Source organism: Spea bombifrons, chromosome 3 (genome assembly GCF_027358695.1).
Source record: "Spea bombifrons isolate aSpeBom1 chromosome 3, aSpeBom1.2.pri, whole genome shotgun sequence".
NCBI classification, from domain to species: domain Eukaryota; kingdom Metazoa; phylum Chordata; class Amphibia; order Anura; family Pelobatidae; genus Spea; species Spea bombifrons.
The window spans coordinates 11,658,340-11,685,295 of NC_071089.1; the positions used below are offsets into that span (position 1 = coordinate 11,658,340).

A 26,956-nucleotide genomic window follows, 5' to 3' on the forward strand; every position below is an offset into this window, starting at 1 on the left:
CAAAGGCAGGCATTTTATTGTATAAATAACCGCAATAATACGAGTTACTGGAGGCTTTCCAGGAATAAAAAAGGCACAGATGGGCAGGTGTCCAGCCAAACCAAATGCAGACCAAAGTTCTTCAATATATCTGCACAAACGTCTCTAAGGAAAAGAAGCAAAGTCTTGTAAGGATAACTAAGAACAGCAACTAAAGAGATCACGGATATCACAAGTTGAATTGCAATAAAGATCGATGACATCATAGATTGAAATAAAATGGAAACCAAAGTGAGAAATGACATGATACCCTCTAGTTAAAGGGACAGTGACACATTTTATTATATACTGTAGATCAAAAATACCTAAATAGAGGTTTGTGTGTTTCACAACACTGATAAGGTATTAGTGAAGAACATAGCAAACATTGTTTGGATTCATTTGCCCTTGTTGGGTAAGTTTTGTAAGATATGCTCTTTGTCTATTTTTCCCCAAGGAGTTATGTTCCTTTAGCACAACAGAATTCTTAGCGAGCAGAAGGTAGGGTAGAATTCTGCAACATACTGCATCATTATAGTGCGTATTATTACTGTGTTCAGTGTTCTTGCTTTCTGAGTTTTGTGCCTGTTACAAAAAAAAAAAAACACCTGGTTTCAATCACCCATATTACAAAACATCCTTCCCACCATATTGAGTCTCAGCAACCATGTCTAATCACTTCATTACACACAGCATTTGTGCCCGGAGGAGGAACATTGTATATCGGGCAAGCCAAAGATCTATTTTACACATAAAAGAAACCCAGCTATATGTGTCTGTTGAACTCCAGCTTCCATAGTACCCTTCCCAGATTATTCAGTTATGCTCTACCCATCTCTTGTTACCTTTTCTACCTCTATCTTCAGGGAAGCCTATCTGATCACTCAGTAAGTTCCCATCCCATTCTCATAACCACAAACCACATAGATATTGCTTGCCAAATTATATTTGTTACTGGCCCATGTTGTACCTCACAACATCAATACATTTATTTAGCTAGTTAATGTCTGGGTTAATTGCTACCCTTTAACTGGTGTAAGGAAGGTATAGTTAATTGGACTAGTCTTTGTAAAATGGCCAATTATGTAGTGGAACTTGACTGATGTATCACAGCTGGAAAAAGCGGAGGAGGTTAACAGATGAGTAGGTGGCTAGAAAGGACATTGATAAGTATATAACACATATCGGATATATGTATATGATGATCTTATACTTTATTGAACATGGTTTGCAGTGAAGGTGTATTGATAACAGCAATGTACTGGGAAACCAAACAAACGCCTAATGCGGGCCCCTGTTAGGCGGCCGTCCTGCGAAGAACTAGTGTTGCTCAGCTGGCCCTCTGGACCAGTAAAAACTGTAGGTGAGTGAATGAGTGAGTGACTGAAAGAATGAGTGAATATATGTTATAAATGTTTAGGGGTAGGGGTGGCACAGGCAGGCTGCTTAAGTGGTAGGGTTGGCAGGCTGCCTGTTTCAGGGGCAGAGACCTACCACATTGATGTGTGGCTCAGTATGTAGTAATGAGGGTTATGATGTACCATATCTGTTCAGTATATTTAATTTATTTAAACGTATTTAATTTATTTATAAATTAATTTATTTTTTCAGATTACTAGTTTTTTTTCCAGCTGACATACTGTTTATAAGTTTGCTTGGCCCTGTAAAATGTATAGTATACAAAACATGTATAGGACCAACCTTGGTGACTTGCTCTTGTGAGAAGGGGCATATGGCCATGGATAATGCATAGTCAAATCTGAAGGATTGTATTATGTAACCATACAATATCAAACTCTTATAGAAATATAAAATTAGATGGCATCTAAGAACCATTAGGCCCTGCCCGTTTGTCCTCATCAAAATACTTAAACCTTATTCAGTCTTTGGTCTGAACTAAAATGTCCTTATATGTTTTATATCATTTATCCACATCTCCCACTTTAGCGAATAAACATCTAGATTAAATTTGTTACATTTGCGTACAAGCACTGATTTTATGTACCATTTCCCTTAAATGTGTCAAACAGTGAACATGTTCTTCATTCCTCAGCACACCAATGATTATACATCGTGCAAAATAAATCACACACAATTAGATCGTTTCCAGGAATCGCCCTCGAGGCAAAACATTTGAACACCTCATAACAAGCTGAAAGTATTTTCTATCATAAATAACGATGTAGAGAGAGAGAGAGAAAAAAAACTGGTCTCTTAATTGTATGAATTCCTGAAGACGTAGGCGGGAGACACACAGTCTTACTACACTTATGAAATAGCACGGAGGTAGCAAACATTTAATGGTATTTCACCGCCACTAGCTACTGGTAGCGTGTAAGAAAATATTAGTCATCTGTGTACAGTAATTAAATAATCTGAAATCTAAAATGTATCTATTCTTTTATGCCTTATCCCCTACAGCCAAAATATACAGTAAAGTTTCAATATTGTGGCGCTCTTTTCTTTGTTATAATGTATCTTCATGGTAAAGTTCACAAATATCAACCCCTGCCAAAGCCTAGACATTTCATTTGAAGCCTACTCACTGCGGTAGCCTTCGTGTCTACGGACAGAAAGGTTATTACGGAATTGACACCTTCTAAATTCTCAAAGAAGAGATAAAATAAAACTGGGGAGAGAAAACTGCTGCTTTATTTCGTGGAGGCTAACTTTTTTAATTGTGAACAATGACCATAAGATAATACAGGTATTGTCACACCTAAAGTGTTCACCTCTTAGAAAACGTCTTGGGCAGTGGCAGTCTGTCTTGAGGGAGCATTCCCCCATATAATGTATGTATGTATCCAGTTAGATCCAAATGGCATCATCTTGGAATACGTTATTGAATGTGAAAAAATTGTGCTCATTTATGCACTTATGTTATTAAGCTAACAAAGCCAATGGCATGTTAACTAAATATTGGATATGTCCTCTTATAATAAATTACAGGTATTATTAACAGCAGATTAGACCTTGTTTCCCCCTTTGGAGGGATCCCAAAGACCCGGGAGCCCATTGCACTGTGGAGGCTACAAGGGCTTGTGTTACCCCCATACCTGGGAACTCTCTGGGTTTTGTTCTCAGGGTCACCATGGGGAAACTCCAGGTCACAGGAGCAGCGTTCCAGCACGCCCCACTCCCTGCCCACTTCCCCAACAACAATGGCTTCTTCTTGCACGAGGGGCTTGCCCTACCCGTGACGCCAGCGTGACCGTCCATCTGCATCCCGCAAAGGTCTCCCTACTGGGTCTGGGTACCTGGAGCCACAAAGTTCCCAGGTATGGTTAATCCCCTGGATTTGGGGTGCAAGAAATAATAGAATGAAAACAAAACTATATAAAAAAAAAAGCCAAAAAACAGCAATATACCAAAAACAGGTAGGAGCCCTTATTCTTATTCTGTATGCCCAGTAAAGTTTCTGGTAGAACACTGCTGTCATATAGAATGATCTGGGGTAAACCTGTTTCCTATTTTGATTCTTATTGTGCGTGTGAATAGTGATGGAAACACTGAATACAGTGGAAAAGCGCACGACACAGGGGTTGGACAAAATATTTTGATAGTAAAAAAAAAAGTTCATATAGTTGACATATGATTAAGTTAATAAATATTCTTTATCAAACATTGTTTAAGTAGACAATACGAAATCTGTAAAATTGTATATCTAATCTACAAGCAGCTACTTTAACAACAGCTATTAACGTATAGACATGACAAACACCTCTGTAATCTTTGAGTCGGATCCTTTTTACCTAATGCATCGCTTAGTCTGTCGGTTCTAGTTTTTCATACTCTCTGAACATATGGACTGCAAAAAGCGCTGCGTAAATTAAAAGGTTATATTAACAATATATACCTACAAATAAAATACACTGTGCACATAGTCCATATACATATAGTATGCCATAAATTCATTGTACACTTCATCTTGCATTATCCCATCTTCTTCATCTCAGAGACTCAGGGGTTTCGACGAGCCTTCAGCCCCGTAAGCAACCCAGATCGATTTCTCTGCACAGACGCTTTTTCTCGATTTTCCATCGACTTTCTTTAGACTTTCCATGCCGGGACTAACTTGTGTCCAGTCCGGCCTGACGATTAGCAGCAATAGATTCAGCCGTCCCTCCATACACAATACTAGGCTACCCCACGGAGATTTCAGCACGTTTTTTTTACCTTATCAGCCTTCTTTGATTGTTCTAACATAGTAGGTAGTTTTTTTCTGTAGATCAGGAAATAAGAATTATTAAATTCGTATTTCCTTGTAATGAAAATTGACTTGACAAAAAAAAACCATTGAACACCTGGAGGTGAGTAGGACACTTGACATCCCATCCCTTAGGTTAACTTACATAATTCAATCAGATAAGGATACCAGTGACAGCATGTGGGCAAACTTTCAGTGACGATTATTTTGGCAAGGAGGTGACAATGTTACTGATGCATAAAGGTATTTTAAATGTCAAAACATGAGAAGGGGTTGAAAGCAAAAGATGATTTATGATCTGCGGTGGGTGCATAGATTAAGTGATAAAAATAGCAGAAAAACAGTATGTTTCCTACACGCCTTGCGATGTATCTTGGACAAAAGAAAACATTTTATCAAGTTGTGCAAATTAAGCAGTCTTGTTTCAGAAATTATACAGATAGTTACATATTTGCCTGAAAATAATGTAACTTTAAGCGTGTATCCCTGCACTATTTTCCCCAAAACAGCATTGTTTTTAACAGCGTCACGTGCTAAAGAAAATTACAAAAATATTTTATAGATTTGTTAGAATCTTGGCTGATACTTTGCCATGCTGCGGTAATAGATTGATCATGTAATGTTTATATAGTGTATCTGTGTTAATTGTTATTAAACATGCATTTTTGTGAACATGTGTAACACATACAATGACCTTGAAAGGGAAGTCCCATGGCAAAAATGTTGTTCTTCTTTGACCATAAACTATGGCTGCATGCATTAAAGTAGATCAGCGCTAAAGAGAACTTGACTTTTTTAAATTTCATGTTACTCCAATAATCTTCCTTTAATCGCAAACCAGGAGGACGCCATGTTTGTCAGTAGCAATGGTTTGGGTGACTTACCCTGTTCAAAAACGATATCGAGCCACTAACATGGCTGAGCCGTTCTATTCTTTACCACAGGCTGTAGGATAAAGGGGTCTGGGTTTTAGGCCAGTATATCGGGCTATGATAACAGAGCGAGAATTCACGCAAACAAATATGCAGTTGCCTAAAAACATTATATTATGCAAGATCTGGAACTGTTTTAAAAAAAAAACAACACAATATTTTGGAAATCTAATTTTTTTTATATAACGCTATTTATAAAATGGGGGGAGCTCAGGACGGGTTCTTAGATACAGTTTGGAGATTCACGTCCCTAGGAAATTAGAACTCCTTTACCTCTATGGTGAAAGTTGGCCTACAGGTGTAGACGGATGTTATACTCTACTGGTGCGAAACCTTCATACCCGGGTCAACTGCCCCATGTCCTGTTTCACCAGGGCACACCGACTGCAGGGAACTCAATAAACGAGCCCAAAAACTCTATGAGAATCCATGTTTTTGTCCTGTGAACATTTTAGAGCATCCTGCCTTCCATGGCTGATCTCAGCAGCTACTCACAGCTCCGGCCTTAGCTAATTACACCATAGGCGTTCGGGTGGCCGTATTGTAGTCATTAATAACTATCCCTGTGTTTTGCAGATGCTTTACTATTTGCTTTGTAGACCCCACCGTCAGCAAGAGGACAAAGGGTTTTACATAACAGAATATGTACTAAACTTCACCTGTGATCTAGCTGGGGAATCAGAATGAAAAAAAATGTGTCCATAACATGTTGGTACAGATTATAGATTTTATCCATTATTAAATAAACACTGTTAATCCAGTTCACTTCGTGTTTACTTAGAGCTGTACAAACCAGAATCTATTTATCACTGGCAGCATAATGTGCCGTGTACACACTCCATAACATGACTGACTGCAAAAAGCTGATTGTTGCGGTCTCTTTGTGATATTCGCGATTGAATAAGTCAGTTTTATGAACAAGCTCTTGGCTGCAACCAGACCCTAAGTGAACTTTATTAAGGAAGGATTTTAAGAAACATTCCGCCCAGAATACTGCTCACAGCATGTCTATTTATGACACATTTCATGATTAGACTATGCATTATGAAGGGTTGTCCTCAGTGAGCTTTTCATTCCAGTAGTGATGAGCTGGCCCATGTAGTATGTAGTTAAAACAGTCAGGTGATGGTCAAGAAAAATGTATGGCTAACTTTCCCTTATTGCCCTATGGCTCATTGGAGCTGGCCATTCAACACTAAGTCAAAGAGATGGAACAGTAACTTCCCTGGAAACTCTCCCTCTTTAGTGAATAAATGCACGTTTACTGGTCGGGTGCTAAAGTAAATTAAAGTGAAATGTATTCCAGTACTTACATTATTCGTTTAAAAAGTAGATTGCTGAACTCCACAAACAAAACAAAAGACTCGGTGTGGCCACAGACATGTACATAAAGCTGATTCATTCGCTGTCAAGACACCGATTGTGAAAGGCAATTTTTTTGTGAAACGTGCATTGTGTGCTGTGTGTACATTGCACGTTGGGATTTCTGAAAAATACGGAAGCAGGTTTATACAGATCTATGTAAACAGGGTTGACCGTGTTTATTTAATATTGAATAAAACCTATAATCTCCACCAACATGTTACAAACAAGTTTTTCATCTTCTTTCAGAATCCCTGATATAGATCAGAGGTGAAACGAAGTGCACAGAATATGATGGCTAATTAATTGTCTCAGAGCATGTGTTGTGTCCTTTAGCACTTCAGAATCCTTTGTATTTGTACTTTAGACATACCTTCGGCTGCCATGTTACCACCAGCGCACAATGGCAGGTAAAGGACTGGGGAACTCAAGGTTTGGCAGTTGGTTCCCGAAAGGAGAAATAACAAATATCTGTTGTTATTAGTATTTTTATTGTGTAAATGTTCTAACCGGAGCAAACAATAACCTATCTATAATCTAGATTTTAAACTTGTCTGAGCAGGGCCCTCCTCACCTGTCGTTGTTATGGTATACACTACTTTTTATGTCCTGTCTAACCATTGTACAGAGCTGCAGAATATGGTGGCACTATATAAAACAAAAATAAAATAATAACAATAAATAATATGCAACCTCGATGCCGGCCTAGGATGTTGAGCGGGGGCCATCGTTATCCTCTCCCCTATGTTAGTAAGCAAACATATGAGGGCAGTGCCATATTCTGGCCTAGGTCGGCAGCCCCTCTGCCACTCAACAGGGAGCCAGATCGCTGATTTCTAGGACCGGCCATCTAACACCATGGAGGACTGTGCCGTGTCAGCCCAGTCTCCATAGATCATTTCCACCCAGCACCACACTTTCTTAAAAAGGTGCCCTATCCTGGCAGTCAGCAGTAAATGTGATGGCACAGCTTGGTGGGGCTGCTCTGGATAAGCCAAGGGCAACCCCAAAGGTAAATATGACCCTGCATGCAGGAGGTGGGCACAGGAGACACGGCCAGAAACTATATCGGACAGGTCAACAAATTCGATATATTCATGTAAACATGACAAGGCCCAGGAAACCCAGAAACATAGAATTTCCTGCTTTAAAGACTCAAACCTTAATCAGCCCTTGGTCTCTGTTTTAACTCATTTCAATAGTTTAGAAAGTTTCACAAACTGAGCTAAATTCACAAAGCAGAAAGCCAAAATATGTTAAAAATATAAACTATTTCTTAAAGTTAAAAATGTACTTCGTTACATATGTAGCACATTAATGATGAATTATTGACTTCATAGTAAGCTCTACAGAAAGTGTCGGTCATATAGAATAGTGCTACGTACTCCGTAGGTGCTACAAAAATAAAAGATGATGGCAGTTTTAAGTATTGTGGTCATTTATTTTTTTCATGTAAACATTTTTTTATTAGGCAGGGAAACTTTATAGAGGAGGAGGAGTAAACAGCAAGAGTTAAACCAGTCTGTTCCTAAGGTGTCTTACATTTTCCGTCCTGTAAAGCCAGTCTGATTGGTTCAGCTACAAAGAAGTAAAATACTGTATTATATCACCAAACACAATCACGGAGATAACCTTTTGCCCTTGACAGCTATTTTTCACCTGTAACACTTTAGTACATAGCCAAGGGAGGGCGGCTGACATCACCAACAAGGTGATTTTGATATGGTGTTACTGATGGGTAGTACTGAAAAGTGCGTGGTATTAATTATGGAAGAATGCTGGACAAGAGACTTCATTACAAGCAATCATTTAAATATATAATATTTATAACAACCGACTGACAAAAGTGGCAGAGAAAGAAAAGATCCACAAAGTATGGTGTGGCAACTAGTCCCTGAGTCCTAAATGACCCAGCAGTGCCTTTGGGGCTCCTTCTGATGTTGATGTAGTTGGGCGTAGTTGATAGATTTGTGCCTCTAGCCATAGGAACTAATGGGTGTGTAGCTGGCCCCCCGGGGCCATAACTTCCTTGAGGCAAGAGAGGCAGCTGCCCCAGGTGGTGCCAGGGTAGGGACGCCCTTCAAGGGTGAGATTTTCAATACTTTTTCAATATTTTTTATTTATATAGCGCCATCATATTTCACAGAGCTTTATGGCGGACACACATGGCACAGTAACTGACTACTTAAACAATTTGGGCTTCCAGAAGCGAACAGTGCTGTATACTTGGTTGCATATCAATTAGATAAATCCTAAAGCGCTTTCAGAATTACAGGCCTGGGGGACCGTGTTTCACCTCTCAGATTTAACCCTTTGCTTAAATGAGAAATACATTAAAAACTTCTAGCCTGTTGATATAAAAAAAATGCCATTCTTATTATTTTATCAAAAAAATGAATAATCTAAAAATAACTGCAGATAATTTACATTACTGAAACTCCCACGTCATATTACTCAGTATGCTGTTCAGCATTATTAATAAAAATGATATACTAATCACCAGTCAGCTTCTAGTATTAATTGTATTATTTCCCGTAAATGAGGCTATAAGAGAATTGTGTAGTAAAAAGGAAAAAAACATCAAGGATGAATCATCAGCAAATTATAATTTGTAATGTTCTTATGGGGTGGCAAATGTTTTCTTTTCATACAAACAAGTGCGTCATATACAATTCATTTTTCCATGTAAGCTACCAAAAAAATCACAATGGCATAAACAGCCTCTTCTTCTCTTAAATTTAAATCTAAATGTGTGATTTCTCCACAACTTCCAGTTACATCTTTTAGAAATTTGTTTGGAAAGAGCTATGCTTCTGCAGTGTCATTGCCTTCCACGGTACCTCTACTCAAAGCAAGTGGCTTCCCGTGGTATGTTTTCTGCACATGCTCAGTAGAACTCCCATTCTTGTCAATGGGATCTCATCTGACATTGAAATTAATAGGAGTAGCGGCAGCCAATCACATGTATGCTGTCCGAACACTGAAGCTGTGCTAGTATACCTGTGATTGGCTGCCGCTTCAGTGACTTCATTGGCAGCGCTACTGAGCATGTGCAAGACGTTTACATAATAACGCTTCCTGGTTTGTAAGAGGCAGCCTGTGGAAGGACTTTAATAAGACAAGGGTCTGATTTTTTTACTCCAGTAATTAAACAATGTATGCTCCAATTTGCATACAGTAAAATACATGCAAAATGGACTAGATTGTTCCATTACTAACACATCTCCCCTCTGACGGTCTCTTCACTGGTTGCCTATGTGCTTCAGGATTCATTTCAAAATTTCTAGTTCATGCGCGCTTACAAGATTTCTCAACGGCTGCCCCTATCCTCTGGAATGCCCTCCCCCGGCCTACCTGTCTTCTCCCTGCCTTTGGTCCTTCAAAAAATCCCTCCAGACCCACTTCTATAAGGACCCCTACAACATTAACGCCCTTCCACCCATATTCCTTTAGCTCACCTTTCCTGGTCCCCCTCCTGCAATACTTATACTAGTGTGGATCCATCCCCAACAACGGCACTTTTACCTCTCGTATAATACACCCTAATGCCCTCTAAATTGTAAGCTCCTGTGAGCAGGGCCCACCTCACCTGTTGGTTCTGTAAGTCAAATTGTTATGTTATGTCTTTAGTCTGACAATTCTAGTCTACTAATATTAGTATTACCTTATACTAATATTATCAGCCAGTGTATTATTTCTCCTACATAATGTAACGTAATGCTGTTCACCTTCATACATGTCAAAAATCCACCCATCAGAACATTGTTGTTACACACATGTCTTGGAAATTACATCATACGGATAGTGCAATAGATGCCAAAGAGCAGTAATAACAGACAGAACAAATAATGTCCACTAAAGTTTACTTTTGATTACAGTAGTAGTCTCCCATGACTCAATAACTTAAATTGCTCTTCCCTTTCTGTTTGGGGGTTAAAAAAAACACGACTGTTCACATGGCCCACAATGCTCTGTCTCATAAGAAATGTCTTAGTCATATCTCAGTGTTGTGATCAATGAGAGGCAATTAAAAGATAAAAAAGCAATTAAGATTTAATAATATTTACCTAGGTCATATTTATTTGCTTGCTTTGCAAATATGTAACTTTTTGTTATCGCCTGTTTTGTTGTTAGAATGACATCCCCATGCATCAAACCATTGTTTCTCGTGGATCAAAAACATTCCTTTACCACCAATATGTTTCATTGCGTTTGCATTGTGAGTTTTTTATGATATGTATAGAACATAAGGTAGTAGAAAAATATAATATATAATATAAGATGCAAATAATACATTATATATATATATATATATATATATATCTAGATTGTGAGCTCGTTTGAGCTGGGCCTTCCTCACCTGTTGTCTCTGTAAGTCAAACTGTTATGTTACAAACTACTTGTTTTGTCCTGTCCACCCATTATACAGCGCTACGGAATTTAATGGCACTATATAAAATAATAAATTATATATATATATATATATATATATATATATATATATATATATATAATACAGACATAAAGAATAAAGTCTGATTAAAATCTATTAATTGATGTATGTATATATGTATGTATATATTATATACATTAAATGGACAAAAGTTTTGGGATCAATCAGACCCGTTGTCACAGGTGTATAAAATCCAGCACCTATCCACGCAGTCGGCCTTTATGAAGAGCTCAGTAAATTCAAGTGTGAGCTCAAACTGTATGTTGGGAGCTTCATGGAATGGGTATAGATGGCTGAGCAGCTGCATGCAAAAGGGGAACAACTAATTATCAATGTCTATGTATTTAAAATACAATGTGATAAAAGTATCTGTTGGTGTAACGGTCACGTGTCCCAATACTTTTGCCCATATAGAATATATAGATATATATCTATATATATATATATATATAGATATATATATATATATATGTGTATAGCAAAAAGTTGAAGTATGCATCACACTTAAATACAATTGCTAGTAAAACTGTAAAAATAAATATTGTTCAATCTTCCTTAGATAACACATATATTGTACTTTCTCTAGGGATAGATGGAGATCTATCTATATGTCTATATCTATATGTGTACAAACAAAGTATTTTCCACTGGAAGAAACAAATAGAAGACTGTATTTAATTTCTGCACTGCTTGAGAACATGTTGGAGAGAGACCTTAATGCGAGAAACTCACCAGCATTACCCTCCATGATTCTCAGTTAATGTAATCAGATTAAATTCAGTGTTTAGTGAATAAACTCCAGCGTGTGATTATGCTGCGGATTTAGTGCAAGTCGCACTGACTGTGTGCACTAAAGTCTTATTTCTGGCATGTATGTGACTTGGTTTCCCCCCTGGTCTGGTTGACAATAGCCGCTCAGGAAGAATCGGGTTCAGCCCAGTTCCTGTTTTAAAGATCATCTCTGGTTTCCCACATTTGTTCCTTGAATCCAAAACTACAAACTCACAGAAACAACAGTGAAAACAATGACAGCCCTCCACTCACGTAAAAAGCTTTTCCTAGCAATGACTCTTCAAAGAAAAACGATGTCGGGAAGTAAAAAGAAAAGCAGGGGGGGTAGAATGTAGCTACTAATGTCTAATCAGGTTGCGCGTTGTAATAACGGTATGTGTGCTCAGGAAGCCTAGCTGAAAACAAGCGTGCAATCATTAAAAAGGTTGCTGTGACCAATAATTTCCACGTGTTTGCTTGTAAGCTTTTTCTGTTGAGAATATCAAATTGCATGAGTTTCACATACGAACACGTCTCCTAAGGGGCCGCGTGACACGTGAGTCACCGGCCCGAATCCTGAATCTAAGAAGCGATGACAAGCGACACTGTATTCGGTTCATCATTTGGGACAATGGGACAGGGGTTTATTGGCCAATTCTACCATCCCTGCTAAAACCTGCAAAGATCCTCTAGAAATGTAACTAACTAAATAAATACATAAAATGGTGTGGGCTGCTTCCTGGTTTGTCTTTGTTCTGTTATAATTAGCAGAGAAAGCAGACCTCCCAAGTGTCCCTGTTTAGGAGGAGCAGTCCCTCCTTGGGACCCACATCTTACTTTCCCTATTTCCTCTACTGGTGTTCTTCGTTTCTAGGATACCAGCATTATATAGAGATGAATTCATAGGCCAATGTAGGCTCTTGTGGATAGACATTGGCTCCACTTGTTCTCTGTCATATCTTGTCTACTTTTAATGATGCGTAATTTTTACAAGCAATATAACCATGTTTTTGCCAAATTCCGGTTTGTACATCTCCTCCATTTTCTTATATTTCTGTTTTTATTATACTGTTCTTAGGGAGACCTGGTGCCTGTTGGTTCCTGGGATGTTGATCTCAATTTAGACATGTAAAAACACAGTAATTGACACCATTATTAAATAACCCAGATTCACAGATCCAATATCGATTTACATTTTTCAGTATGGAACAGGTGTCCGTCCCAGACAGGGAAATAGATAGCTGGAGCTTTAAAAAAATGTGTTGCAGAAAGTTTCCTGGTGTAGATGATATAAATGATAATTATTTTCGACAGCTCCACTAACAAGCTGCTAAGAATGTCATGAACTCCTGGTGCTCAGGTTTCTAATAATATAACATGATGTTCTCCTGCTGCATTTGGATTAAGACAGTTTACAAGTACAATACAAATGTGCAGTCCATAATAAATCATACCCTATCCAGTGGAGAAACTGAAATCATGCCACATGCTCCAAACTACATGCCACCATCCACACACACACCTTCCCATCAACAGAAATGTATTTCTGAATCCAGGGTCAGACACGCTGATTGAGAACCTTTTCTAAACACTTCCAAAATGCAATGACACAACTCATACTCGAATCAGAACCAAATTACTAGATTCCCCACGATCTTCCCCGGGTCAGATATTTCCATCCATTCCAATTACTATAATTGGTGTTTCAAGTGCATCTAGTCCTCCACTAGTTATAGGCCGATGTTAAACTGGTCAGTTCTATGTATGCCTCCCTCTAAATAATAAAATCGACTATCTTATATTTCACAGCTCTTGGTAGGTTCCTACATGGAATGGGATGTCAAGGTTGACTATTCTTGTAAAGAACTTCCAAATATAATTGGTTGATTGGTAGGGATTTTGAGGTTAATTATGCCTTTACCAGCCCATAGACAAGTGAATTCTGATCAAAGTTAATTGGGATGATGATTTTAAAATCATTCACTTAAAGATCATATCTGAAGAAGTTATCTCGGAGACCACGAACGCTTTGGTGACACTACATTGTTTTCTATGTTGGCCCAATGAAAGTTATCGCATTACAATTCACATGTAACTAGGGATGTCACATGAAAAGAATGACTGCTCATTTTGTCTCATTTTTGATATCTAAGAGCAACCATAATCTGATTAACTGGAAAGCCAGGACCATCCTGAGTATTGAAGAAAATTGTAAATAATGTATTAGTTCCAGGCATTTTGAGTTATTTTTCTATCAGATGAGCTTTCCATACATTTATGTTAAATGTAATTCTTTCAAGCCACTAATAGTAGGAGCTTCTTACAATCTCATCTGGAAGTGCTTGCCCAAAATACAGGATTCAGATGGAAAGCAGGATCCTGTGCAAGATCCACTGGATGGCCCTGGCTTCTTGATTAGATGATCACACATAAAAATATAATTATTACCTTAATTATTATTATTACTTATAATTTTTTAATATACAATAATACGTACACATAAGATGAAAACATGACATGTTCAATGTGTATCCAGAAAAATGTAAAAGATAATAAGTGTGATGCTTCAGATGTAAAAATGTTTAGTTAAGGTAGCTTGCAGGGGATTATCAGTTAAACACCAATTATTTTGCCAACATCAAGCATGATGTGATTGTGCTAAATTCTCCATACTTAATCCACTTAATTTTTAATAGCACATGGTGATTAACAATATTTACTGACTATGTCATAGGGCAATAATTGATTTGACTTGGAATTGGAATTTCATGCTAGTTTATCCATCCCTCAATCAGACTTAGAACAAGAACCAGAGGGGGGGGGGAAGCAGAAATTGCAACCAAACTAATGTTTTTATTTTAGGCAACTGTCCCACCGCTTAAGCACAAAGTGTTGTTTTGAGGCAAATAAGTAAAGTTTATGTACAAGGTGTGCAGAAAGGGCAGAGTGTGACATGTTGTTTCAACACCAAATGCAACTTTTGCATCATGTGACAGCCATTTAGTAATTGTCATCATTATGACATAGCCCATGAAGTCATCCCAGTCTGAGATAAAATGGTTGGTAACCATAACCTGTGCCCATTATAATGTCACTCATGAGTTCTTTTGGGCAAACCTTTGTAATACAGAGCCAACCAAGTCCTTCTTGCAGTTGAATTCCACTGTTTGGGAGATTTCATAATGAATGGTTTCATCACTTTAATTAATAAATGTATCTTTAAGCTACAGATTAGCTAAACAAACAGGAAAACAAGTAGAGGTACAACCATGAGAGATGTGTCAAGCCAAAGCCCAGCCAATGTTATAGAGCAATAAGAAGCAAGCAAACACAGAGCAAGGGAGTAGCAGGATGACAAGGGGGCCACTGTCCAGAAGAAGACATTGTATTTCCTTGTTTTAGCTCTTTTTTTTCAGGTCTTTGGTAAAAGCAGCCCGATAGTAGTGTATACAACTCAGGTGAGACTAAATTAAGTGACTAAAGTTATGAATTCCACATAGTGCTGGGCAGCACCAATTTTTATTCCTTGCCAAAATCTCAGTTTGCACAATTTTTTTCTTTAAAAAATCTCAATACAGGACAATAGCATTTCATTTCAGGAAGTTTATTTTCCTTTGGTAAGATAATCTACTGACTTTAATGTACAGACCGCTGACTTATAGTGGCTTTTTAATGTTACATTATTCCATTCTGTGGTCTTTTAGAACTTTGTTATAATCTTAATGTTACCATTGCTATATGGCAATTTATATACTTTGTTAGGACTAAACATTTATGTTTACATAATACAGAGCATGCTGAGCATAATATAAGGTCTTTAAAAAGCTTTGTTGTATATAAACATTATACTACAATGTACGTTTCCCAAATGTATCCTTTTCTGTGGACAGTGGGCACCGGTAATCAGGGTCCCCTGAGGTTAGATGACTGGTAACACTCCCTCTTTCCCTTAATGATTACAAGCACACTGTTTGAGTTAAATTGACCACATCATTTTTTGGAGCCATTGGAAATGCTGGTGTAACACCAGGTATTTATTTTGAGGGAATTTTTTATTTTTTTTGTTAGAGACAGCAGTTTCCATCTTACATACGACCACCCATCACAATATACTAAGCAAGTTCTGGATATCGTACACAACTGGCCTGTTTGTGTACAATGCCACTTAGGTTTGTCTTGGTTGCAAAAATAAATAAATTGTTATCAATATTATTTCCATTACCAATATCACCAACCACAAAACCACCGATGACCACTCTACTGTTCTGGCCATCAGAGCCACCATTACTTAAATTACCATTAATCTTTCAAGAACATATTCATATTGTGCACTGGTTTAATAGTACCTGAGCCTCCACAATAGTGGACTTGTTTTACTGCCATAGCATAAATTAGATGTTAGACTGTAAAGATTCTCATGCAGGTTTCTTCAAACTTGGCGGCAGAGGACTGACATTAGGAGACCCCCTCATCCCAGGATTCTCCGGGACAGTGCACTGTCCTGGTCACCGTCACATGTTTTCTGTGTATAGAAGCAAGAATGGCAGCCTCTGTTTTACCAGAAAGCGCGGAATGAGACTTATTCACGCACCTCAGCGCTGGCACAAAAGCATATGCTCAGCCTGGCATAAATGTTGCAACCAATTCAATGTGGATGATGCAAGAGACTGTGGGCAAAAGAGAGTAAAAAGATAACAAGGAGGACTGGAGATTACAATTTGGGGCTACTCCTGAAACGTTTCTTTCTTTTCCTGTGTTATACTTGTAATTCCACATACAGCTACTCCGTGTCTAGTTACAAAGCCTTTAGGCAGCATGTGCACCATGTCTGAATCCGTTCTGTATATCTACTGGCAAATGTGTTGTAGGCCATAATATTACTGAGCCGCTTGGCTGGGATTGCCTCCTCGGAGACAATTTGCCAGTCCTTTCCTTTAAGCAGACGAGCCGGGGAGTGAATTTATGGGAGATGATTGCACTGGGTCACAGGAACGCTGTTCTAGCGGCTCATTAAATATATTCATAATAACTGTAGAAACATGCCAAATGGTGATCGCCCACCCAACTGAGTCTCACTGCTCCCTAACTTGTTTAAATGGATTAAAAGTGTTCCCAGAATTCATCTCTGAGAATAGCCACAGTTCGTAAATATGTGATGCATATGCGATAACGAGTATTTCGTTTAACATTTAAAAAAATGGATTCTTAGAGGTGTAAGAGGAGGACCGAATGGATAAAAAAAAACACCATACAACCTAATCTGTGTTTCCCTATCTATTATTTTGAAAACTCTATTAATTAGTAGTTTCTTGATGCAGACATCCAAGTCTGTTTTACAGGGTTTTGGCTTATTATGTGACCCGGCCGACAAGGAAACACACTGTGAGAACATACACATGAGCTAAACCCCTACATACATAACTCCTGCGTATGAGAAATAAGATTATATATATAGTGCCACATTGTAATAGGTCTCAATCATTTTCTGCTCTGTAAAGATCACCGCAGTATCACATTTGGTCTGACCCTGATCTTTCTGCTTCACTTTTCATGTTTGTCATTGTTCCTTACTTTATTGTGCAACATATTCATTAAAACCCTAGCTTTGGTGCCTGAGACACCTGCTTTAGATTACACGGCGGTGATACGGGAATCAAAAGATACCCGTCTTGCCTTAGGCTCAGATTCACAGCCAGTGGAATAACTAATTGGGCTAACGTCCTGTGACATGTGGCCTCTGGGCTAGACATGCAGTAGTCAACCGGTGTCATGACGGCTATTGATTTTAATTGCCACTATTGTCATAATTCAGCAGTTCAGCAGGGCTTCATACTACGTTATTATACTGAGCCCATGGTTACATTTATTTTACAAAATTTAATACGTCTACAAAATGTTTCATTTTTTATATTTTATGAAGGAATAGTTGTTTTGGCGTGTAAGAAGGGGGTTGGGATTGTAATGTAACAATAACCTCAATGTGATTAAATACTTTGGATGTACTAGATGGGCCGAAAGGTTTTTTATGTGCCGACGTATTCAAAGTTTCTCTATATTTTTCTGTATTTTTTTGTCGTTTTTTTGTTTTTGTTTAGCAAAATGTGCCGTTACTTAAGAGCAGTATTCTAACATTTTCAACATCAATCAACAAACAATTTAATATTCTTTTCATAGATTTCTGTGCTACTTAATTTAACCTTGTAACGGTCGAAATCCCCATCTGTTAGAATGAATGTGGGATAATTGTAAGCATTGTATCAATGCAAGAAAAATTGATTATGCCACAAAAATAACATTGTTCTTGGCAAATTACATTTTCCCTACAAAGTTTAACTACAGAGTTTAATTTATCTTTAAGCAGCCAGACCAAAGGAACACACAAAAAATTGTCATCGTGATGTAGAACTGATTTTTTTATTATTATTTTTTTATTATTTAATTTTGCCTTTGTGTTACCACGTTGTAGTTGACAGGAGGATGGGTACTTTGAAACTCCATTCTGTTTTGCTTTTGTTGGGAAAGGCAGATTAAAAGAGAAGTGGAGCAGAATTAGGGGGAGAGATTTGTCTTAAAGACCAAAAGAATAAGCAGGAGATGAGGCTAATCAACCATATCAAAAGCTGCCTAGGGATCAAGGAGTCCATGCAGTATTGACCTTGAGACTTATCCAGCGGGAGGTAAATAAGACACTCCTACAAGGGCACAGTCGCTGGAGAAGCAGTCTGGAAAGGTGTAGAAAATGACATCTGATAAAACTGCAAATGCTGATGCTCTTAGATCCCTAATGAGACCTGCGACTTAGGATCACTGGGTCATTGAACGGATGTCAAAAGCCATGAAGCATCTTGAGGTTTTTGAATGCGAATTTGCTACAGTTATCACCATATCAAAGGGTGTTTTTCTTCCTGCTGTAAATCTAAAGAGATGTGGTCTTTAACTATTGGGCTGCCAGCAGGGTGATTAAAACAGATTTTCTATAGAAGCATACACGTGCATTAAAGCAGATCTGTCGCTTTTCCAAAATCCTTCATTTTACGGTCCTGTAAACTGAAAACACTATGCAATTGTTAAAACAAGCTATATATATATTTATATATACCGTATGTATGTATGTATATATATATATATATATATATATATATATATTATAAAAACTCATGTGTACTACGGAGAAAGGATCATCACTTATGTTCTTCAGGATTACATTACATGTATTTATATAGCGCGAGCAGATTGCGTAGCGCTGTTACAAAAGAGTCATATAAAAAATAACAAACTGGTAAAAAAGGATACGAAAGCCCTGCGCTGGCGAGCTTACAATTGTGCGATCTTATGGGATCTGCATGTTTATTTCTCTTCATTACCTCTGTACTATTTTTAAGTTGCTGATTAGTTCATTTTGGCTTCCAGATGCTGCCTTAAGGATATATAAATGCAGGCACTGTCTTTTCGGTGGTTGTGCACCACAATTCCCATCATGCACAGACAGTAGTTCCTAGCAGCAAGGTAAGACATTGTAACAAGTAGATTCATATAATATCTTAGTATTGAATCCAAACCAAGGTTCTACCATAAGGTTGAATGCTTATAGGGTATTCTATCTTGAAATACCCTATACACACACTATGTACTTACATGCCCCATACACACTACACACACATTTAGTAAACTAATTACATAAAATTGAAAGCAGAGTAAAGGTACTGGTGAGCCTCTGTTTCTAAAAAAGTACTGATCTCCATCATCTTCATGATCTTGAATGTACTTGAGGCTATAGCCTCTTTGCCCCAGCCATCAATGCCTGTGGCGGCAAGGCTACTAAATCCCATGAGGCTGGCAACTCATTCTCAGCAAGATGGGAGTTGTAATCCAGTGACTGGTGTTCCATAATTTCCCTGTCTCTATTGCAGAGGCTATAACATTTTACCTATTTGACATGTAAGGACTGGCGGTTTCGAGAAACCACGGGAGATTAACAGTTCTTCCTGCCCTAAACACATCTTGGAAAAGATTATTATAGTTGGCACATAATAGATTTGCAGGATTGAAAACAAAATTGTACCAGGTCATTCATAAGTGCCAGTAAATACCTTCCATTGTGATCACTTCCCCTAGTTCTGACAGCTGTCATGCGCATGTCAAGTGAATACAGCTGATATTGGAAATGTCTTTACACCGAGCTGTCTAACTCTCAATGCTTTCTCCTAATGTCTCAGTCTGAACATACACCATTACATCAATGTAATACACTTATTGGTGTTCAGTTTCCAAGTCAGTCTTTCCAAATGATGCACAGAACACCTCTTTAGAAGATGGTCAGCATTACTTTTAATACCCCAAGATCAGGGGTGTCCAGCTGACCTCTAGGTAACCACAACCTCGACCTCTGAAGGTTTCCAGAGTGACTACAAACCTAGTGATATATATTTAATCATTAATAAGTTCGCAGCATATTCCACATCATTAAATTACAGAAGAGAGAAGAAAAAAAATATATATATATACATTTCAACTATTTTAAAGAAATATTTTTATTTTCAACAAGCATTCTTCCCCTACCTTTGGGCTTCTATTTCGTGCAGAGGGTTTGGATACTGGCACCACTTTAGGATGGAGGTCTCCACAGACCTCTTCAATATTAATTGGCAGATTACCAGATCGTACTCCTCTGTGTGCCACTGCTTCATGGGTCAGATGGGGTATCACAGATCTCCCTTATAACCTGCCCATAAACACTATAGAGGACTGTGTCTGGCCAACACAAGTTCCACAGCGAACTTACTCTGTGCCATGTGTCCTTGAAATGCAGCACACCAGAATCTGACATGAATAGGACAGAGGCCATGGTGGTAAGCGGTGGGAAGCATTTACCCCGGGTCCGGTCTACGGTTGAACCAAGCCAAGATACATTACTGCCCACTATCACATTGAACCATTAGAAAGAAAGGGTGCTGGATTACTGAACCTTAAACAACCCACACTGTTATTACACTCCTGTCTCTGCTCTTCTAAGCACTTGGCGTTGACAACACAACAGCAGTCTGCAAAAGGAGCCAGAACAATGAGGCAGCAATGATTAAAAACGATCCTTCATATATTGTTTAAATAGGCTGTGTTGCATCACGTCAGAGAATAACTTCAGCTTAATGCAGGGAGTGACCAGAGAGAACCCTTGTTCCTAAAACATACACATGCCCTTAAAATATTATGTCATCGTATAAAACATTCTCCTCTAATGAACAAAACATTATCCCGAGAGACTGGCTATGTAAGCAAGAGCGTCATCGAATATTGACAGTTGCCAAAGCAGATGATCCACTAAGGACGGTTCCAGCTATAGAACACAACAACTTTCACTGCAAGAAAGCCTGACCTTAAGTTGCAACGGAATGCTCTGCTAAATGTTCTAAGTATGAGAACATTCAGGTCCAAGCTGAATGAAAAAAAAATATATTAAAATAACTCCCTTTGATGTTTCTTTTATTCTTCGGTTCCATGCTAGAACATACCTACGCTCTATTCAATGAGATGTCTAATCCTACATTGCATTATGGAACTCAAAGAACACAAGTATTTTTTTTACAAAACTACGAAGCAGAACAACCCCTCCCCGAGACATTTTCTCGTTTCCTTTTAGAAATATTTACCTTGGTGTTTGTTATCCTATAGAAATGACTAATTCCCCTAAATTTAACAGCTGAAATAATAAAAGCTCAGAAGACTATTCTTTTCTAGTGTTTCCACTATATCACAAAGCCCGGCTTCCAAGAAAAGACACTTGTTTTGTTGATGGCCTTTGGCTTTCTTTAGTTACAAGGTAAAAAAAGATGAAGCCCTGCATGACCTAGGAGTTAAAGGTCATCCTTAGAGATGGTATCCAAGACGGCCCAGTCAATTCCTGGATAATCTTCCTTGAGTGGCTCTCTCCGTAGGGTTTTTTTTTTCCTTTCAGGGCACTTTTAAACAAAACAGTGCAGTTAACAAGCCTGGCAGAAATGCATGACTCAGGCGAATGCTTGCGAATCAGGGCGTAGGTTATTGCAGTCTCAAATGTCTGCTTGGGGGCTTTGAAAGTTACCATTGGAAAAAAAAAATGCTTCCTGCCAGAATCTACTTTAATTTATTTTACCAATAAGCACCTTCTGAAGTGAGAAGGCCAAATATTTGGAATTTCGATTTTCTTAAGCAAATAGTTCTTCTCGGAGACAAGTAACTTTTGTAATCCACACCACAGAGAGAAGCACAGAAATATTTCTTGTGTTTTAAGAGCGAAAATGCCTCTGGTCCTTTTTTGCAAAGCAGGAAAGGGTGATCCGCGCACAGTTCTTCTCTTCAAACATGTCCGCGTGGTGGTATTTCTTGAAGAGGTTATCATAATGGGTCTAAAGTCTGCAGGACAAGGTTGGGATTCCTTGATGGTTTGGGGTAAGATCAGATCCGAAAGTGTTATTTGATGAGACCTGGTGTCGCGGAGCTGGCTAGTCTGACCGACTACCTTCACTGACTTCTGCTCCCTTAGCCTGGGACACACACTTTTTCCCCGATTTCCCAGTCACTAGCCGAGACCACCTGGTACGGAATATTACCTACGTGACTGTCGAAAAAAACGTAGATGCTGTATATACGCAGGTACCGAGTAGGTGAAACATGATTACAAATGAGTGGACAATGGTAAACTGGGGATGTCAGTAATCGCATCTCTTTTCCCATTGTACCCCTAAAAAAAGTTATATTTTTGGCAAATACCTACTTGGTCTAATTGGGAAATCTGCCTAGGGCTCCTTAATTCCGATTCCAATCATTGGCACAGAACGTGCTGTGATAAAACATCCTTCAAAGGTAAACGTAAGTGAACGGCAGCAGAGATGTTGACGTTCATCTACGGGAAAAAGGACGACAGCCATTGGGGAAACAATTCACAGCAATTTGTGGAAGCCAGGAAATTATATGGAAATAGTAAATTCACCAAACAATCCTATTCATGTGATGACACCCTTTAAGTACCGTAACCTACTCCTGATTTTAACACATGCTAAAGTATAGGGTTAGTGATATGTATGCATCAATAACTTTGGAATAGGATGTTATTTTGGTTACCAGCTTGTACAAAGGTCAGCAATATGTGAAAATAATATAAATCCTGGGAAACATGGCCTTTGTGATCACCCTAATTTGAAAGGCAGGTTAGGGTTGAGTTATAACTGTTGGTTTCATCGAAGACGATATAAGGTCCAAGGCAGAATTTTTTATTTACATAAATTAATACAATCCCTACAGATGGTGATAAAGGTCACAGGTGTACCAAGCCACAAGCGGACACAATCCCCAAATCCTGTCTACGTTAGACAACGAAATTTTACCTTGAACTATAACAGAATGATATCCAATGGTGATCCAGACTGGTCCAACCTGCATAATAATAACATATTAATATAACAGCCTAAATCAAGTCTGCTAAACGATTAACCCCAAATGTGGTGTAAAGCAGAGCCTCCTTGAGAATAAATGAAATACCTGAGTGAATTTTAAGAGAAGTCATTCAAAGGACAAGTGGGTCATGTGCACGAAAACACAGACACTCCGGAGGGCAAACACTGGTCACAATGCTGCTCTTTATTCACCGCCTCATTCCCTCTCTCACAAGTTCCTCTACGATTTCATGTTAAGTTGATTAGATACATTTTACTATTTTCCCAATGAAACCAATGCTACAGAAACTTTAAAGGGGAACTGTCACATCTGGAATAAATTAATAATAATAACATTAATAATAATAATATGTTCCAGTTACACAGTTTCCACCTCTAACATCCACCGAAGGTATAGCTTCTGATCTTATGATCTGACAGACCCCGTAAGGTGTAACCCGCTTCCTAGAATGTACCTATATTGCCTCCAGCACTATGGATTGTTTACTGGGTTGTCCATCTGTAGAGTTATTGTCACAAATGTCTGACAATACTCAGTCCCTACTGATTAGTAAGGTGGGGAGTCAGGTTCCGGTCCAATTATTATGTGGTAAGGGTCTGGTGCTTCAAACCGAAGGGGAACAGACCTGGCGCTTTAAGGTCAGTGGCCAATAGATCTTGTGTGCATGCGCCTTCTGGATATATTTGGCCGCAATCCACACTCGTACATCATGAAATATGGTCACCTTATTCTGGATGTTCCTTCCAGGCTCCAACTGGCCATGGACCATACCAGGCAATGTCCTTTGTATATACACAAGTATATACCCTCTTATATCTATACATGCAGTCAGTAGTGGTTTATCCACATTAATGTACATTAACATGCATGCATGCATTAGCTGCATTCAAGATCTACCCTGCTGGAACATATATGTTCATCTTTAAAGGTCTAGCGTCCACAAGTTAAACTCCAAACCATAATTTACATGCGTTCCCATCAACTCTGTGGCTACCCATTCATCCTATATAGTAACGACAACAACTCATGGTTAAACAATATCAAATAAAGATATATTCTGAGCAATAATCAAGCATTGCTTTCAGATGAAAGAGTGCTAATTCATTTTCGAACAGTGTCCAAGAAGATAAAAATGGGGATTGGGGAGTACTAAGGGTCTTTCCAGTCATTACGTTAACTCTTTCTTTGCTGCTGTTGGTGAGAGTAAAGGAAGATATGCAAAATATGAAGCCTCCCCCTTGTCTTGCCTTAGAATTGAAATTCTTGCTCTCCAAGTAGAATGTAAAAAAACTAAGAATTCTATTTTATTGTCTTAAAATAAGGGTTAAAATGATGAAATTCTACATTAATAGAAAAATGTTTTTTTTACATTTCTCCATAGTTTCTGGTGGAAAAAAAAGGCAGTCATGGTTCAAACCAGATCTTTAATGTCAACAAGGGACATTAGAACCCACACCAAAAGTCCCTTCCTTATGTAACTAGTTTTACCATCCCCGGATGACTCATTACTCGAGTTCTCGGTTCCCAGACAGATTAAGCAACATTAGTCTAGGTTATAGTTTGACCTGATGAGATATTATGGTCTAAACAACATTGTCATTGCTGGGATAATCCTGCGTGTTATTTTCTGTGACGGATCCCTAACAATTGTTCCTGTGAACCTGTAACCTTTCTAGGTATCAGTCATACGTTTTTATGGAAATTAATTTAAGAATAATAATAATGTACATGCAGACATACATGCGTTCTTGTTATTTCAAAAAAGCACAAGATTTTGAAATATAATAGTTTATATAATGTAACATATATATTTTTGGTAATCCTTGCTAAAAAAAAAGGGGGGGATTTATAACATAGGTGGTCTTTAATGTATATTATAAAATATATACTAATCTAATCCAAGTATATCAGATACAGACTAATATATTCAGTTCATTGTTTTTTTTTTTATAATCCTGACCGATCCGTATATAAAGTCTGAACATATTTCAGAGAATTGCACAGACAACTGGCTATAACTTTTTAAATAGGTTCAGGCTGAGAGTGATGAGAGTGGTAGCCCAGCAACCTCTAGCAGGAATAGCTCAGCGTCCATGGTTTTCTGCAACAACTTTCGAACCAATGGGTTTTCGTGCGATATTTTGCAGTTTCGTCCATTAGTCTGTATAACGAACGAATGCAACATTTGACGAAAGAAACGCAAAACAAATGTGCGCAATACGAAGATCTTCGTTCGTTGCCGTGGCCGCCATTTTATCTACAATAAGAGGAGGATGATCTCGCCATTTTAATTCAACTTTTTCTGTGTGTTTTTTTTTCTTGTTTCCATGGCAACCTGGACAAATTGTTGGACGGATGAAGTTTGTTGGATACGAATACATTTTTTCCCACGAAAACTAACTTTCCACCGGCGACCAAGTCTAGTAATTATAAAAAAAACTGCCCCATTTAACCCATTGTTAATCCACCCCTGCTTTCAAACCCTACAGCAACAACCCACAACACGCCAATACACAAGAAACCTGGCATGACACAGTCTTAATCATGTCCATTGTCTGTAAGGATGATGCAGCCGGCATTACTTGATGATACATTATGAATAAAAAAAACCATACATTTCCTTTTTATTATTACGGTGTATGAGGCAACACTCTTATGCAAATGTAAATTAGTGATTTTCAGTATATATCTCCTCAAAAAAGAGGAGATGAATGGATGAACAAAATTAATCGTTGGTTGGAATTGTTAAGGGTACCAGTCTATGCAATGTTCTGTTCTTTGACTATAATAAATAAGGTAATTTAAGGAAAAATAATGTTACTTTTGAGCCTTTAGAGGGCTTCTATGTTTAATTGTGATGACAAATAGAAACCAACATGCGCCTCAATCTGACGACTGACCACAGTTGTGGTCCACAGCATGTAGAGGGCTTTATGGACCAACAGTGAGCTGATGGTGCTCCGCCGAACGGTGAAACATCTCAACAATCTAATTACGTGTTATGAAAGGAGAACCCTGTAAGAAGGGCCAAGTTGGACCATGTACAATGTATAGTTAAAGAGGTGAGATGAAATTATTCAGGTTAATGCAACTTAACTGAAACCTACTTACTCTTCAGTGGATGAAACACAAAGTAACCATGCATCATTACCCAGACTGGGGGCGATTTAAGGTAAATGATCACTGCGACTTTTTCTCAGCTGCATCTAATCGCTGAGCCTGTGGGCTGATATTCTATAATCATTAGGGAATTTGGGGCCCATTTCTGGACCAGTTCAGCTCCGTCATTAACACCCGAGTCCGACACTCGCATGCAATTTAATTTTACATCACAAAGGACTTGGCTGAGATAACATGCTGGTGACCCCTTCATGAAATCAAAGCCACAGATCCAGTTTCTTAAATCAATCGTTTTTACTTTGGCTGTTGTATATACAGTAGATTGTATCATTTCTGCACAAAGATCAGCGCACCATGATGATCTCACACATCCATAAATACATTGATGTGACACGTGAGGTAATTCTCAAATCATTCATATATAATACTCAGTCACTTAAAAAACAAATTCTAATACATAAAACATAAATACATATTAACCATATAAACACTTGACTTGCATAGACACATAAAGCTCTCTAGGAAGCACCTATAGCACCAAGGCTATAGACCCCTAGCAAATGGTTATTTTCATCCCAGTACACGGCAGTCAAACATACCTGATCAGCATCATCAAGACAAGAAAAATCACACCCCTGGAAGATGAACTCCATACCAGCAAAA

General features: G+C 38.3%; 1 long non-coding RNA gene across 1 annotated transcript; it reads right to left on the reverse strand.

The window, feature by feature from the left end:
- LOC128484267 (uncharacterized) lies at nt 1–26,956 on the reverse strand. The gene is made up of 2 exons (XR_008351132.1): nt 26,893–26,956; nt 1–144 (listed from the first exon to the last, which is right to left on the reverse strand). It is a non-coding gene; the product is annotated as an uncharacterized LOC128484267 (long non-coding RNA).